This window comes from Phasianus colchicus, chromosome 12 (genome assembly GCF_987193195.1).
Source record: "Phasianus colchicus chromosome 12, bPhaCol1.hap1.1, whole genome shotgun sequence".
Taxonomy (NCBI): domain Eukaryota; kingdom Metazoa; phylum Chordata; class Aves; order Galliformes; family Phasianidae; genus Phasianus; species Phasianus colchicus.
The window spans coordinates 16,298,149-16,309,313 of NC_143447.1; the positions used below are offsets into that span (position 1 = coordinate 16,298,149).

The following is an 11,165-nucleotide window of genomic DNA, read 5'->3' on the forward strand; positions in this document are numbered from 1 at the left end:
GGATGAGATGAGAAGAACCCCCACCCGCTGCCTCTTTCCTTCGGGTGCTCGTCCCCAATGCACCCCGAGGGGAACCCGCCCCAGGGAGCCCCGCAGCCACCCCTGCTGTGGGACCGCCAATGCAAAGGGAATAAACCCGAACGCGCATCCCGGCGTCGGTCCGGCCACTTCCACATCGCCTTGATCTATAATAGCTCCTGTATTTTTTTTCAAGCACCGTGGCTCGCGTACTTCGTAGAGTGTCTGTGGCTTCATTAAAAGCATTCTGTTATATCCCCCAGGAAAATGCGAGCGTCACCTCTCTTTGCCTTTTTAAAAGAGTTGCACTTTCAAAGAATATTTTTCCCCCTTTTTAACTAAAAGAAACAGCGCCGGAGTCAGGTTTTGTAAGTGTTAAATAACTTTCCCAGCGTGTATTAAAGGAAGATTGTATTTTATCAACAGCTGATTGATGCGGCCATGTGATCCTCTCGGTTTGTCTATAGTATCATATTTATTTAACCTGCTGGGGGACTGTGTTCAGGGGCCGCTTGCTCCCGCTGGCAAGAGCACACACATTACACACTACCCCAGGTATTCTGATTGATTGTTCCCACCCCACAGCCTTTGGATCATAATTTAACACAGCAGGTCCTACAGCACAGACGGGGTTTTCGGGAAAAACGGTGAAGGATTTCTATGAACCAGTACCGCACAACCACCAGGTTTTCTGAACTAAAAATCTGAATCAGGGAGAGGGGTGGAGGAGTGCTTTGCAACCACAATGCGAACACAAACGCCTTTAGCCTCTCCACTGAATGCGAGCCCTTCAATTTTAACAAGTTCTTCCTGCAAATGAGCATTTTCTGGGACTATCGAAGCACCTGAGAACAGCTCCATCAGCCACGTCAAATGCTTCACAGCGGCGGTCAATTACATTCGAGCATATATAAGATGAGGAGAGTCAGGCGCCAGTTTTCTCCTCGCTCGCTTCAGGTGAAGCAGAAACTCCTATGGCCACCAGCTGCTATTTGCCCCCGGAGAGGGTTTACGAGCACAACAATCCCGTCCCAAAATAATGACCTTAGGTAAAACAACTCACAACAGCGCTCTCTAGGCTGCAGTAAGTTGTGCCAGGTGAGGCGGCTGCTCCCTGTAAGCTGTTTACCTCCCACCCCCCTCCTCGGGCAGGGTGCGGAGCGGTGCGGGTGTGCTGTTGGAAAAACCGTATCTAAGGTGCTATGTTCATTTGTTCAGCTATTTATTTAGCTAATTATTTATTTAAAACAAACTTTTCCAACTGCTTACGGGATTTTAAAAAAAAGTTATTTTTTCTTTCTCCCCCCTCTCTCAGACAGGATGCTCTCTGCAGAGAGCCCTCCATCCACGCTCTCCGTGCCTCGAGGAAGGCTTTCCTCTGCCCTTGGCTGCCCAACGCGCAGAGGCGGAGGGCTCACAGCTTTGCTCTCTGCTTCCCCAGGACGCCCGGAGCCCTCGCAGGATACGAGGCCGGGCTGCGGGCTGTCTGTGGGGCAGGGGCTGAGCCCGGCGCCGGGAGGTGCCTGCCCCGAGCTGGTACCCCGGGCACAGCCCGGCACCCGGCGGTGTTTACCCATGACTCAGGGCCAGGCGAGGGATGCAAAGACTTCGCAAGGTGAGGGAGATGGCAAAGGAGGTGCCAGCTAATAGATCGGCTGCCGTCCCGTGGGGCAAAGGAGTGTTGACAGATCACGTTAATCAGTAATTTTTTTTATATTTAGTTTTATTTTAACTCGTGGGTGCCGGTGGTGGATAGCCTCGTTCCTCGGGCTCGTAACCCCTTCGTGGCCGGGACCCCGTTGCGTATTCTCCTCGTCTTTGGGAACCCCTGCGTTGCCCGGGTACATCCTGTGGCACTTCTCCTTTCCACTCTGCTCTTGCCCGGGACGAATTCTATCGATCGCGGTCAGCCGTGCTGGGACCCACTAATGCTGATTTTTGTCGTCCAGACTTCCCTTTGAGAGCAGGTGAACGCCACACCACCTGTTCTGTTGACAAAGTAAAGTAAATCCCACTCAAAAACATGATTCCTAGGCTCTGCGAGAATGAAGCATATATGTTTTTAGGGCTTGTTGGTGCCAGGTCATGTTGACCGATTCCTGAATAGTTGCCATTGTGCCGCGCTTGCAAAAGGAACCCGAGCAAACATCACCCCAGAAAGGTTTGTGGTTTTCCTACACATGCGGGCTGCAGCCTCGCACCGCGCCCTGCCGCTCGCCCAGCCTCTCCCTGCCCTTCCTAATCTCTCCCTTTTAAATTTGTTTTGAAAGGGGAGGGGGGAGGAAAAAAAAAAAAAAAAAAAAAAAAAGAAACAAAACAAAAAAACAAAAAAAACCCACCCTCATTTCGGGAAGGGGCAGAGGATCAAAGAGCAATGGGTGTTCGCGCTCCTCCCGGGCAATAACGGGGCGAACGCTCCCCGCCCGTAAGGAGAAACGATCGGGAGTGCCGTCATCTTTCTCAGCTCTTGCTCCCATCGCTCCCGGAGCACAGTGGGGGCTGCACCGCCCGCTGTCCCCCGCTATACGATGGGGTCGTCTCGTTTTCCCCCCCCCTTCCCGAGAAACTTTGCTTAGGGAAACAACAACGTTTGTTCATTCCAAGCCTCGGCAAACAGCTAAACTAGTTTACACAGTTGGTTTTGACAAACGAATAAATTGTTTTCTTTAAGTACGCCGTCTTAAGCAAGCACACACTTTAACTAGTTTTCCTATGAGACAGCTTTTTACTAGATTGCTTTTTCATTGCGTGGCTATCGAAATGAGATAATGACCAAAGAGGTGGAACGTAATCAGCCTTTTAGTTGAGTTTAAAGAGTCTAGAGGTAGTTTAAAGGTAGCTTTGGTCATGTTTGCTGGCCGGCTGCGATGTTTGCACTACCACGTTATGATGGGGAGAGTAATGTGTTTGATAGATAAGGGAGAGAGGCCAGCCAAAAAGCAAGGTCAGCTGTGATAAGGCTTGACACTTTTACTCATTTTTCACACACTTAAAAGGAAACTTTAAAATATGAAGGAAAAAAAAAAAAAAGCAAAGAATCGACATGCTAACATCCATCATAAAAACAGGATGTTATCAGTCCTTACTACTTATTTAATTAGCCTAAAATCTTATCGTAGTTTGGAATGTGTCATGGTATTAAAAAAAAAAAAAAAAGCCATTTAATATTTTTCTAATTTGTTAGTGAACAGAGACATCCTCAAAACAGGTGTGGGATAATCACACACCTTATTTTTTCTTCTAAAGCACCTTCCTGATGTTTTATGTTTTTCTAGTAGTGAATAAAACAAGCTGCAGGGTGAAGAGACAAGTCTATGTGATCGATAGTGATGGGAGCATGGAGGATTTTAGAAGAAGACAGAAATCCTGGGGGGAGAACAGAAAAAAAACGCTCACAGAAGGGTTAAAATCTCTGCACGATAAAACCACCAGGTACCAATGAAGGAATATAACATGTAATGTAACCAAACAATCAATGGCAAAACTCTCATTAAGTTAAATAAGGCCTGCCGTGACTTGAATGGTATTTTTGAAATACTTGTGTCAGGAGAACAGATACGTATTATCGATCCCAGATTCTATAAAATGAATTGATTTTTTGCTATATACACAAGAATTCTAAACCAGAACTTCTTATGTTTTTCTTTCAGGAAGCTTTTCTGCCATCTTCAGTTGAAATCTAAGCTACAAGTTGAAGATCAGTCTCTAGCCAACAGCACATCTTCTGGGAACAAATGATTGTTGTCCTCATTCAACAAAGTAATAAAAAGGTAATATTTGCACAGCGATCTAAAACCAATTTCCAAAAGCAGCTTGGGTTGAGCATACGAAAGCAACTACACACCTATGTCCAAAACATGTATTCTCAAAATGCCTGTGCAACTGCCAGCTAAAATAGACCTGGAGTGTATAGGTGCTGCAGATTTCCTCCCCAAAGCCTGCAAGCCCTAGAATTTGCCTTTTGGCATCTCTGGGGCTGTGCCTTTGCTCTGAGTCCTTCACCAGCAAGGTCTTTGCCCATGTCCAAGGGGTTGGTTAAGGAGGGGTTCTCAGGGCTTTAAGAGAGAAAACAGTCCTGGTGAAGGAAGGGGGACAACCTGCTGCCTTTTCCCTTTTAGAAGATGTTCTGCCCTTGGTTGGTTGGAGTTGCACCCAAAGGGGTGATCTCTGTTCAGGGTTCTCTGTCTGTGAGGGCTCCTGCCCCAGCTCTGGTGGGGTATGGAAGGGAAAAGTGGACCATATGTTCACGAGTTCCTCCTGAAATGGTTCCATTCTGCAGAAAAATAGGACCGGAGACAGAAGGCAGCGATGAGTATGGATCTGTGTCTTAGTGTCCGGCACTAGAGGAAGACATTTAACTCCAGGGTGAATTCCTGTAAGTCTGGGATATTCGGTGGAGATGGGCACTAACATCATTGCTCTGGCAAACCTCAGCTCCGAGCATCCCCAGGTTCTGGTGTGCTTGCAACTCTGCAGGGAAGTTACACTCTGAGTATGGAGTGGCCCCTGATTCCTACTGCACCCAGAGCAGGCAGATCCCTGAGGATGGATAGGAATTTCCCCAGGGGAGCCTAATCCTGGCATAACTTGCCTGCAGAGCTTGCTGCAGTGCTGGGTCACAGTCCCTGAGCAAACACACAGACTCACAGCCCATGGCTGGTGCCAGCAGACCACTCCTATCCAGGTGGGGCTGATAGACTTGCACTAATCCCAGAGTTAGCACACAAGGCACTGCTGAGCCCACATGTGGAATCTACGAGCTTTAGGTGCCTAGAAACTTAAAACCTTGTGCACAACAATCACTTGGGCAATTTTTATAACGCCATTCCTAAATATTTGGCTAACTGGAACCGCTTGGGGTATATCCCAGACTTTCCTGAGACCCCTTATTCTAAAATAAAACGTGAGATTGAGGCATTAGCTGAGAAGGGGTGGGATCACTTGTCCACTTAGAGACCATGCAGTGTCTCTTTCCCATGTCACCATAGTTTGGGACTGCTTTTCGTACCAAGTGTTTCTTTCTGCTGTTAAGTCCCAAAGGTCAAACATAAAATCATTAAGGTCGGAGAAGCCACCAAGCTCATCCAGTCCAACCACCAAACCATCCCTATCCTGCCCACTGACCACGTCCCTCAGTAAACAACTCGTGAGTGCAAGCTTAGGGCACTGTGCAAGCAGCAGTGGATGCAGCTGGATTACAGTTTCCATGGAAGAAAAAGAAGAAAGAAATGTAGGACTCCAGTAATGATTTTCTTCCTATGGAGGCCACCTTCTACACTTTTTTTTTTTGGTCTCATTTTAATAATCTATATCAGTGTTGTTTTTTAGCTGATTTTAATGTCAACTAGGGATTAATGTGCATTAATTAAATTGACTGTATTTTCTTTAATGAGCACAAAAGGATTTTATGTTAATACTGATGATCCTAATAAGGATTCTCTCTACTTATCTGTATTTTCTCAACATCCTGAAATATTTTATTAGGAAACAAATTAATTTAGTTACTATCACGGGGTAAAAACAGAAGCTATCAGGTGACCACCAACTGGGTCTGGCATTAGCAAGCTATGCAACAGTTAAGCTGTAAGAACTGCATTTAGCTGCAGAACTGCTTATTGCAATGTATTATTTTGAACAATTTATGCCTTTTTTTATTTCTTGTTTGGCATTGGCTGACTCTTGCCTGGATTTGAAGCTACTGCTAAACAAGTACATGAGTAATAAAAGAGATGCTGTCAGTGAGACCCTGGCTAAGATCCATGCCTGTTCCTTGCTTGCAAGTAGGAAACAGAAAGGATGGGCTGGGAGCAGATGCTGCAGTGATCCCAATAGGTAGACAGGTAGTTTTGCATGACCCTCTTTCAGCTGTGCAGATTGATGATGCAAATTAGTTTCTAAATGGTCAAAAACCTTATAGTATAATAACGCTTTTCCACAACAAATGAAAGAAATACATTTATTTGCATGCATTAATATATCTGTGTCAATATATATTTATACATTCACAGCTGTTGCGGGCTTGAAAGACACTTGACTTGCTGAGCAAGCATTTAATAGAAAGCCCATGGAAATGTTAATTAATGGTATTTGGTACTAAATGCTCACTTTGATGCTAAAATGTTATATTGCACAGATTTAAAATTCATGCTGCATTTTTTGCCCTTGTTACCATCTGCAAATTTCTACCCCGCACCCCATTCTCACATCAGGTTGCTGAAATAATTCAATAGTGTTATAGCATATGTTAGTAAGAAACAGTAGGGACGGATTCTCATCTCAGTCCTCTTGTTTAATTTTGTGGCTCTCAATTGCGTGTTTGTTGTCAGGTTTTCTCATTTATCATGGTTTAGATGATTATCCTGCTCAAAGCACTGTCAGATCTGCACAAACATGTAGGAAGAGAAAACATGTCTCAAAAAAATCCCCATCCAGAATTCCAGCAGCTGCCATCTCTTAAATAAGTGCAATTCCAGTGATTTCAGAAGGAATATTTTGCTGCACGAAGTTACTTAGGCGTAATATAACCTCCACGTGGAAATGTGAGAAACCTGATGGCTGCTCTGTGCTGGATTCTGAAGGTCTTGGGGCTTAAAGCCCACCCCAAGCATGGTGTGAAGGGGCTGTGAATCCCACTGAAGGTAATTTTTTTTTTTCATTAGCCCTGTGTTTGTGTAGGGAGATTAAGCCAAGGCAATGATAGGATTTCTTAGGCTGAAAAATCATGAGATCTTTGGAAATGAATGATTTGAAGAAAAAGCAGCTTACTGTTCAAGGGCTTTGATTTTAAACCATGTTTAAGTGATTGCTGAGATGATATCAGAACTACCTGAGCTTTCATTTACATTTATCCTCAATCAGACCAAGTTTCTGTGCAAAACATTTTATGATAACAATTTAAACTTAGTAAAAATTTGGCTAAAATGTTTCCAAAGGGACCAATTTCCACTGAAACAAAATAAAATTGCCACTATTTCACTGTGAAGAGAAAAAAAACTACAAGAAATCCAACTGTTTTGTGTGCTTGTGATAGTTATAGGACTGTTTGTGTGCGAATTTGTTTAGGCATTTATTTCTTTGTGCTGGCTCTTTATGTTTAGTTCAAGTTTTGAATTGAATGTTTATGTTGGGTCTTAATAACATTTCTGTTTACCTTGTGTCTTTCTTGATAACTTAACCTTTTCCAACAGTAACTATAAATTATACAATCATATTACAGTATTAATTAAAGATATTAGTAGATGACCTATAATTAGTATAAAATGATTACATGAATTATTGTTAGTTTCGACAATCTGGAGTTGAAATTCCATTTGTAACAGCTCATGCCAGTATTCCTGGGTGTGATTGCAGTGTATGTTACAGTGAAATATCCCACTATCATTTTAAGTGTGTGTACCTCTGGAATAAAGATTCTGTGCAGTATATCCAGGTAAATAATCTCTTCAAAGCAGGCAGGGGACCCGATCCTGGGCACAGAGTTCCAAGGAACATCAAACAAGAAAAATACAACCAAGTTCTTCCACCATGGAGAAGATCCCCATTAGATCCAGCTGCAGAGCAGGGCTATGGCTCATCTCTCCATGCCTTTGCTATTGGAGTGTTCCCAGAGTGGTAAGTGAGCTGTGGAAAATAGAACATCAGACAAAAATGGTCTGTCGTGTGTTGTTGCAGAAAATGTCTTTTGGAAAATTGTATTGCCTGTTAAAATACTGCAAAGAGCTTGAACACATTGACGTTCATCAAACAGCATTACTTCTTATACATCATTATACCCTATTAAAACCAACACAAATAAATTATTATTTAAAATAAATGTTCCCTAGAGAAATCCATCAGTTCCTATTTATGTCAATGGTGGACATTTTGAAGGGGAATAATTAATAAACATCTATTCAATCTACTACTTACAACATTATAATTTGTCAAATGAAAGAAAGAAACCAGTCTACTTTCTTGACGAAAAAGCATTTTCTTTAGCTCTCATTTCACTTGAAGTGTCTGGCTCTTTTCGTGTCATGTGGATCTGCTCTTTTAATAGTAAAAAATACCTTCCAAGGCAATATTTCTGGAGCAGATTCTCCCACAGAGCGAAAGAGCACACATTTGCACTTACTTGGACAGCTGAAGTAGGAAGAGGAACAGTGAGGTGAGACACAGCTTGTGCTGCATCAATCAAAGGTTAGGGCAGTTCCGAAGCTTCACCTCAGCTATTTCCCACAGCCAGCTGATGATAATCCAATTTTAGAACATTTCTCCAGTCCAAATAAATTTTCTTTATTGCTATTGGCCATACAGGTGTCCTCTCTTAAGTTGTTTTTCTAATGCCTTCCTTTCCTATATGTTCTTTCAGGTTCAGTGCAACACGTAACTCGGCACACTGTGATGGAAACTTGGCTTGCTCTGTTCCCAGTGGCCAATTCTGAATTCTCCTTTTTGGAAAGATGGTGAAACCTTCCTAACAAAAAGGAAAAAGAAGTCTTCTAAATCCAGGCTGTGACTACTTTCCCTCATCCATGAAGTAGAGATGCATTTATCACACAATCTGAGGGTAAGATGTTCTGTATTAGACTTTCAAAAGAAGCAGAACTTAGTTGCAAATATTTTGCAAGGCTCTGTAGCCCTCTTCAGGGGCATAGCAGGCAGAAGCGTCAGGTTGAGAAATCCAGGACTTCTAAGGTAGTAAAACCACAAAGCTCTGATCTGACTATGAATGTTACGTTGCATTTCATTATTGGTTCGGCACACATTATAACGGGTGAATATAGAAGGCTTCATCTGTATCTTGGAATCTCTGCACTTATACTACCATGAAAGATATTTTATATTTAACTTTTAAGGTTGCCGCCTTGAATAGAAGAAGAAAATAACCTTTATTTGAGCAGATATTACACTAAATATTGGCATGTGCATAAATAGAGGCTGTAGTCAGAAAATACTATCCATAAAGATTTAGGGGCCATTGCTCAAAGTGAATAAATTTATCCCTTGTTCACGTGCATGTATAACTACCTGCAATCGAGTCTTCAGTGACCAGTTTAGATCATGACCTTATAAAAGCAGCTCCTGTGCAAGAGTCCACTTGACAATTTCCTATGCTCTAACCACCTCCTTTCATTGCAAACTTAATGAGTGCTTTCATGTGCATAACAAAAATGAGATGAGAGAGTTTGGGGAAACGTCCTTATCAGGGAAAACTGACACCTTGAATTAAAGGCATCAAGTATTTGAGCCTCTTCTCAGAATATAAAGCTAATAGTGTGCATCAAACTACTGAAATACTATAAAATATAGGAGAGCAGTTCCTTAAAGACAGACCCTAAAACTGTGACGAGGTTCTTGCTTCTGATCTGCAGGAGTCTCTGCTTCTCTATATTGCATAGGAAGAAACATTCAGCTTAACCTGTGGGTGCAGCCTCCACCAATATTTTAGCAATTTGATATTAGAAGACCACACCTGCTATTTTTCAGGACTTTCACTTTCCCCTGATTTTTTTTTTTTTTGGTGTTATTAAACTAAAGAGCGATGGGATTTTTCCTCCTCTGGTTTTGTTCATAAATTGATTGATTTTGCAGTGGGTAGTTGCATTACAGTCTTGTGTAAAACATGCTGAACACTAGAAATGCACTGGCTATCTACCACTTGAAGATTAATCTTCTCTCTGAGTATCTGAGAAAACAGGGCACTCACAGCTGGAGAAGAGCATTCCAGCCACAGGTTTGTGTTTTTAATAGCATGTGAAAGCTGTTGTCAATTTTTTCTTTTATCATCAATATCATGAGAATAATTTGTTGTAATTCTACTGTACATTTCATCCAAAATCCTCAGAGTGTTTTACAAGCATTAATTATCTCGACCAACTCATGCAACATGTAAATGATGCATAGGGATAATTTAGCAACTACTAAAATGAGCTAACTGTAAGGTAGCTCTATAGAGGCTGTAAATTAGTCTTACAGGTTACCTGAGTTAGCTCTGGCCTGAGAGAGCTGAGAAGTGCACTGCTGACCTGGAATAGCAAAGTGGCATTAGCAGGCTGAATGCAATTATGATTTGGCAAAGTCAAAGTATCAAATAATGACACCATTGTGAGATTTACACTGAGACGTGCAAGACTTCTCCTTCAGTGCCATGTGTGCTGCTGGTTTTGTGTTCTCAGTTCACTAAGGATGATGTACATTGATGCAGTTTGGCCAATCTTGAGACTTTAACTTGAAAAATTCAAGGAAAAGCGGGGATCTCTGTTAATTATTTTCAGAGAAAATGAAACAATTCCTTCTACGCTGCATTTTCAAGGCTTTTTGTTCTCAGCTTCATCCCAAAGGCTTCTGCAGCAGTACGGGCAATGGCACTGCTGTGCTGGGATACGGGTCAGTTTAACTCAGATTAGAAATGCCACTACTAAGCCAGATCTGCTGAAATGTGACAGGTTCACGCAAAAAGGCAGTAAGGCTGAATGAGTATGCAGATGCAAATATTTCAATTATACCTTCACAGTGAGAGAGGTTACCAGGATCTTGATGTGCTTCTGAGCTCCAAGTGGATGGAACATAAGCTCTCATCTAGAAACTGAAGGCAGGAGACAAACTTCATTTTAGTCTTGAAGGAAATGCTGTTTAAAATTTTACTGAAGCAATGATTTATGGAATATACACATTTCAAAACAAGTACTAGGTTTTTCTTCTTTTCCCAGGTTCTATTAAAAGGCAACTGGCCATTGCCAGTCAGCTGCTCACCTTAAAACAGTGGCTGTCTCTGACATCAGTCAGCTGTTGCCACAGGAAAAATTAAGTTGTCTTGATTGCACATGCTGTCAGTTAAAGACAACAGAGGAAAAAAAAGCATATGGATAGAGAATGCTTAGATGTGCTTGTAACTAAGGCTAGATGCTAAAGTAGGTACAGAAGCAATGAAAACTATTTCTCATCTACTATCAGTGAGTTCAGTTTCCAAAGTTCATTGCTGAAGGTGAGGTTTAGGGTCAAATCCTGTCTCAGTTACAGTAAACTCTGTGCTTATTTTGAGGAGAAGTCCCAGGCTTCCGCCAGCTGTGGCCCTGGTATCACACTCAATTGCCATGTGAGTGTCTTTGTCCTCTGGGTTTTGAAGAGATACGCAGATGTAGCCTGTGTACCCATGCAGGTATCCT

The 11,165-nt window shown here is 42.5% G+C and overlaps 1 long non-coding RNA gene across 2 annotated transcripts; it reads left to right on the forward strand.

Moving 5' to 3' along the window:
• The first annotated feature begins 988 nt into the window (after positions 1–988).
• LOC149916294 (uncharacterized) lies at positions 989–8,956 on the forward strand. Of its 2 annotated transcripts, XR_016470533.1 has the most exons (6): positions 989–1,116; positions 1,334–1,633; positions 3,669–3,788; positions 4,298–4,393; positions 7,470–7,629; positions 8,369–8,956. It is a non-coding gene; the product is annotated as an uncharacterized LOC149916294 (long non-coding RNA). The 2 variants fall into 2 exon arrangements; XR_016470534.1 differs by lacking the exons at positions 7,470–7,629; positions 8,369–8,956 and adding an exon at positions 5,051–6,018.
• The last annotated feature ends 2,209 nt before the right edge of the window (positions 8,957–11,165 follow it).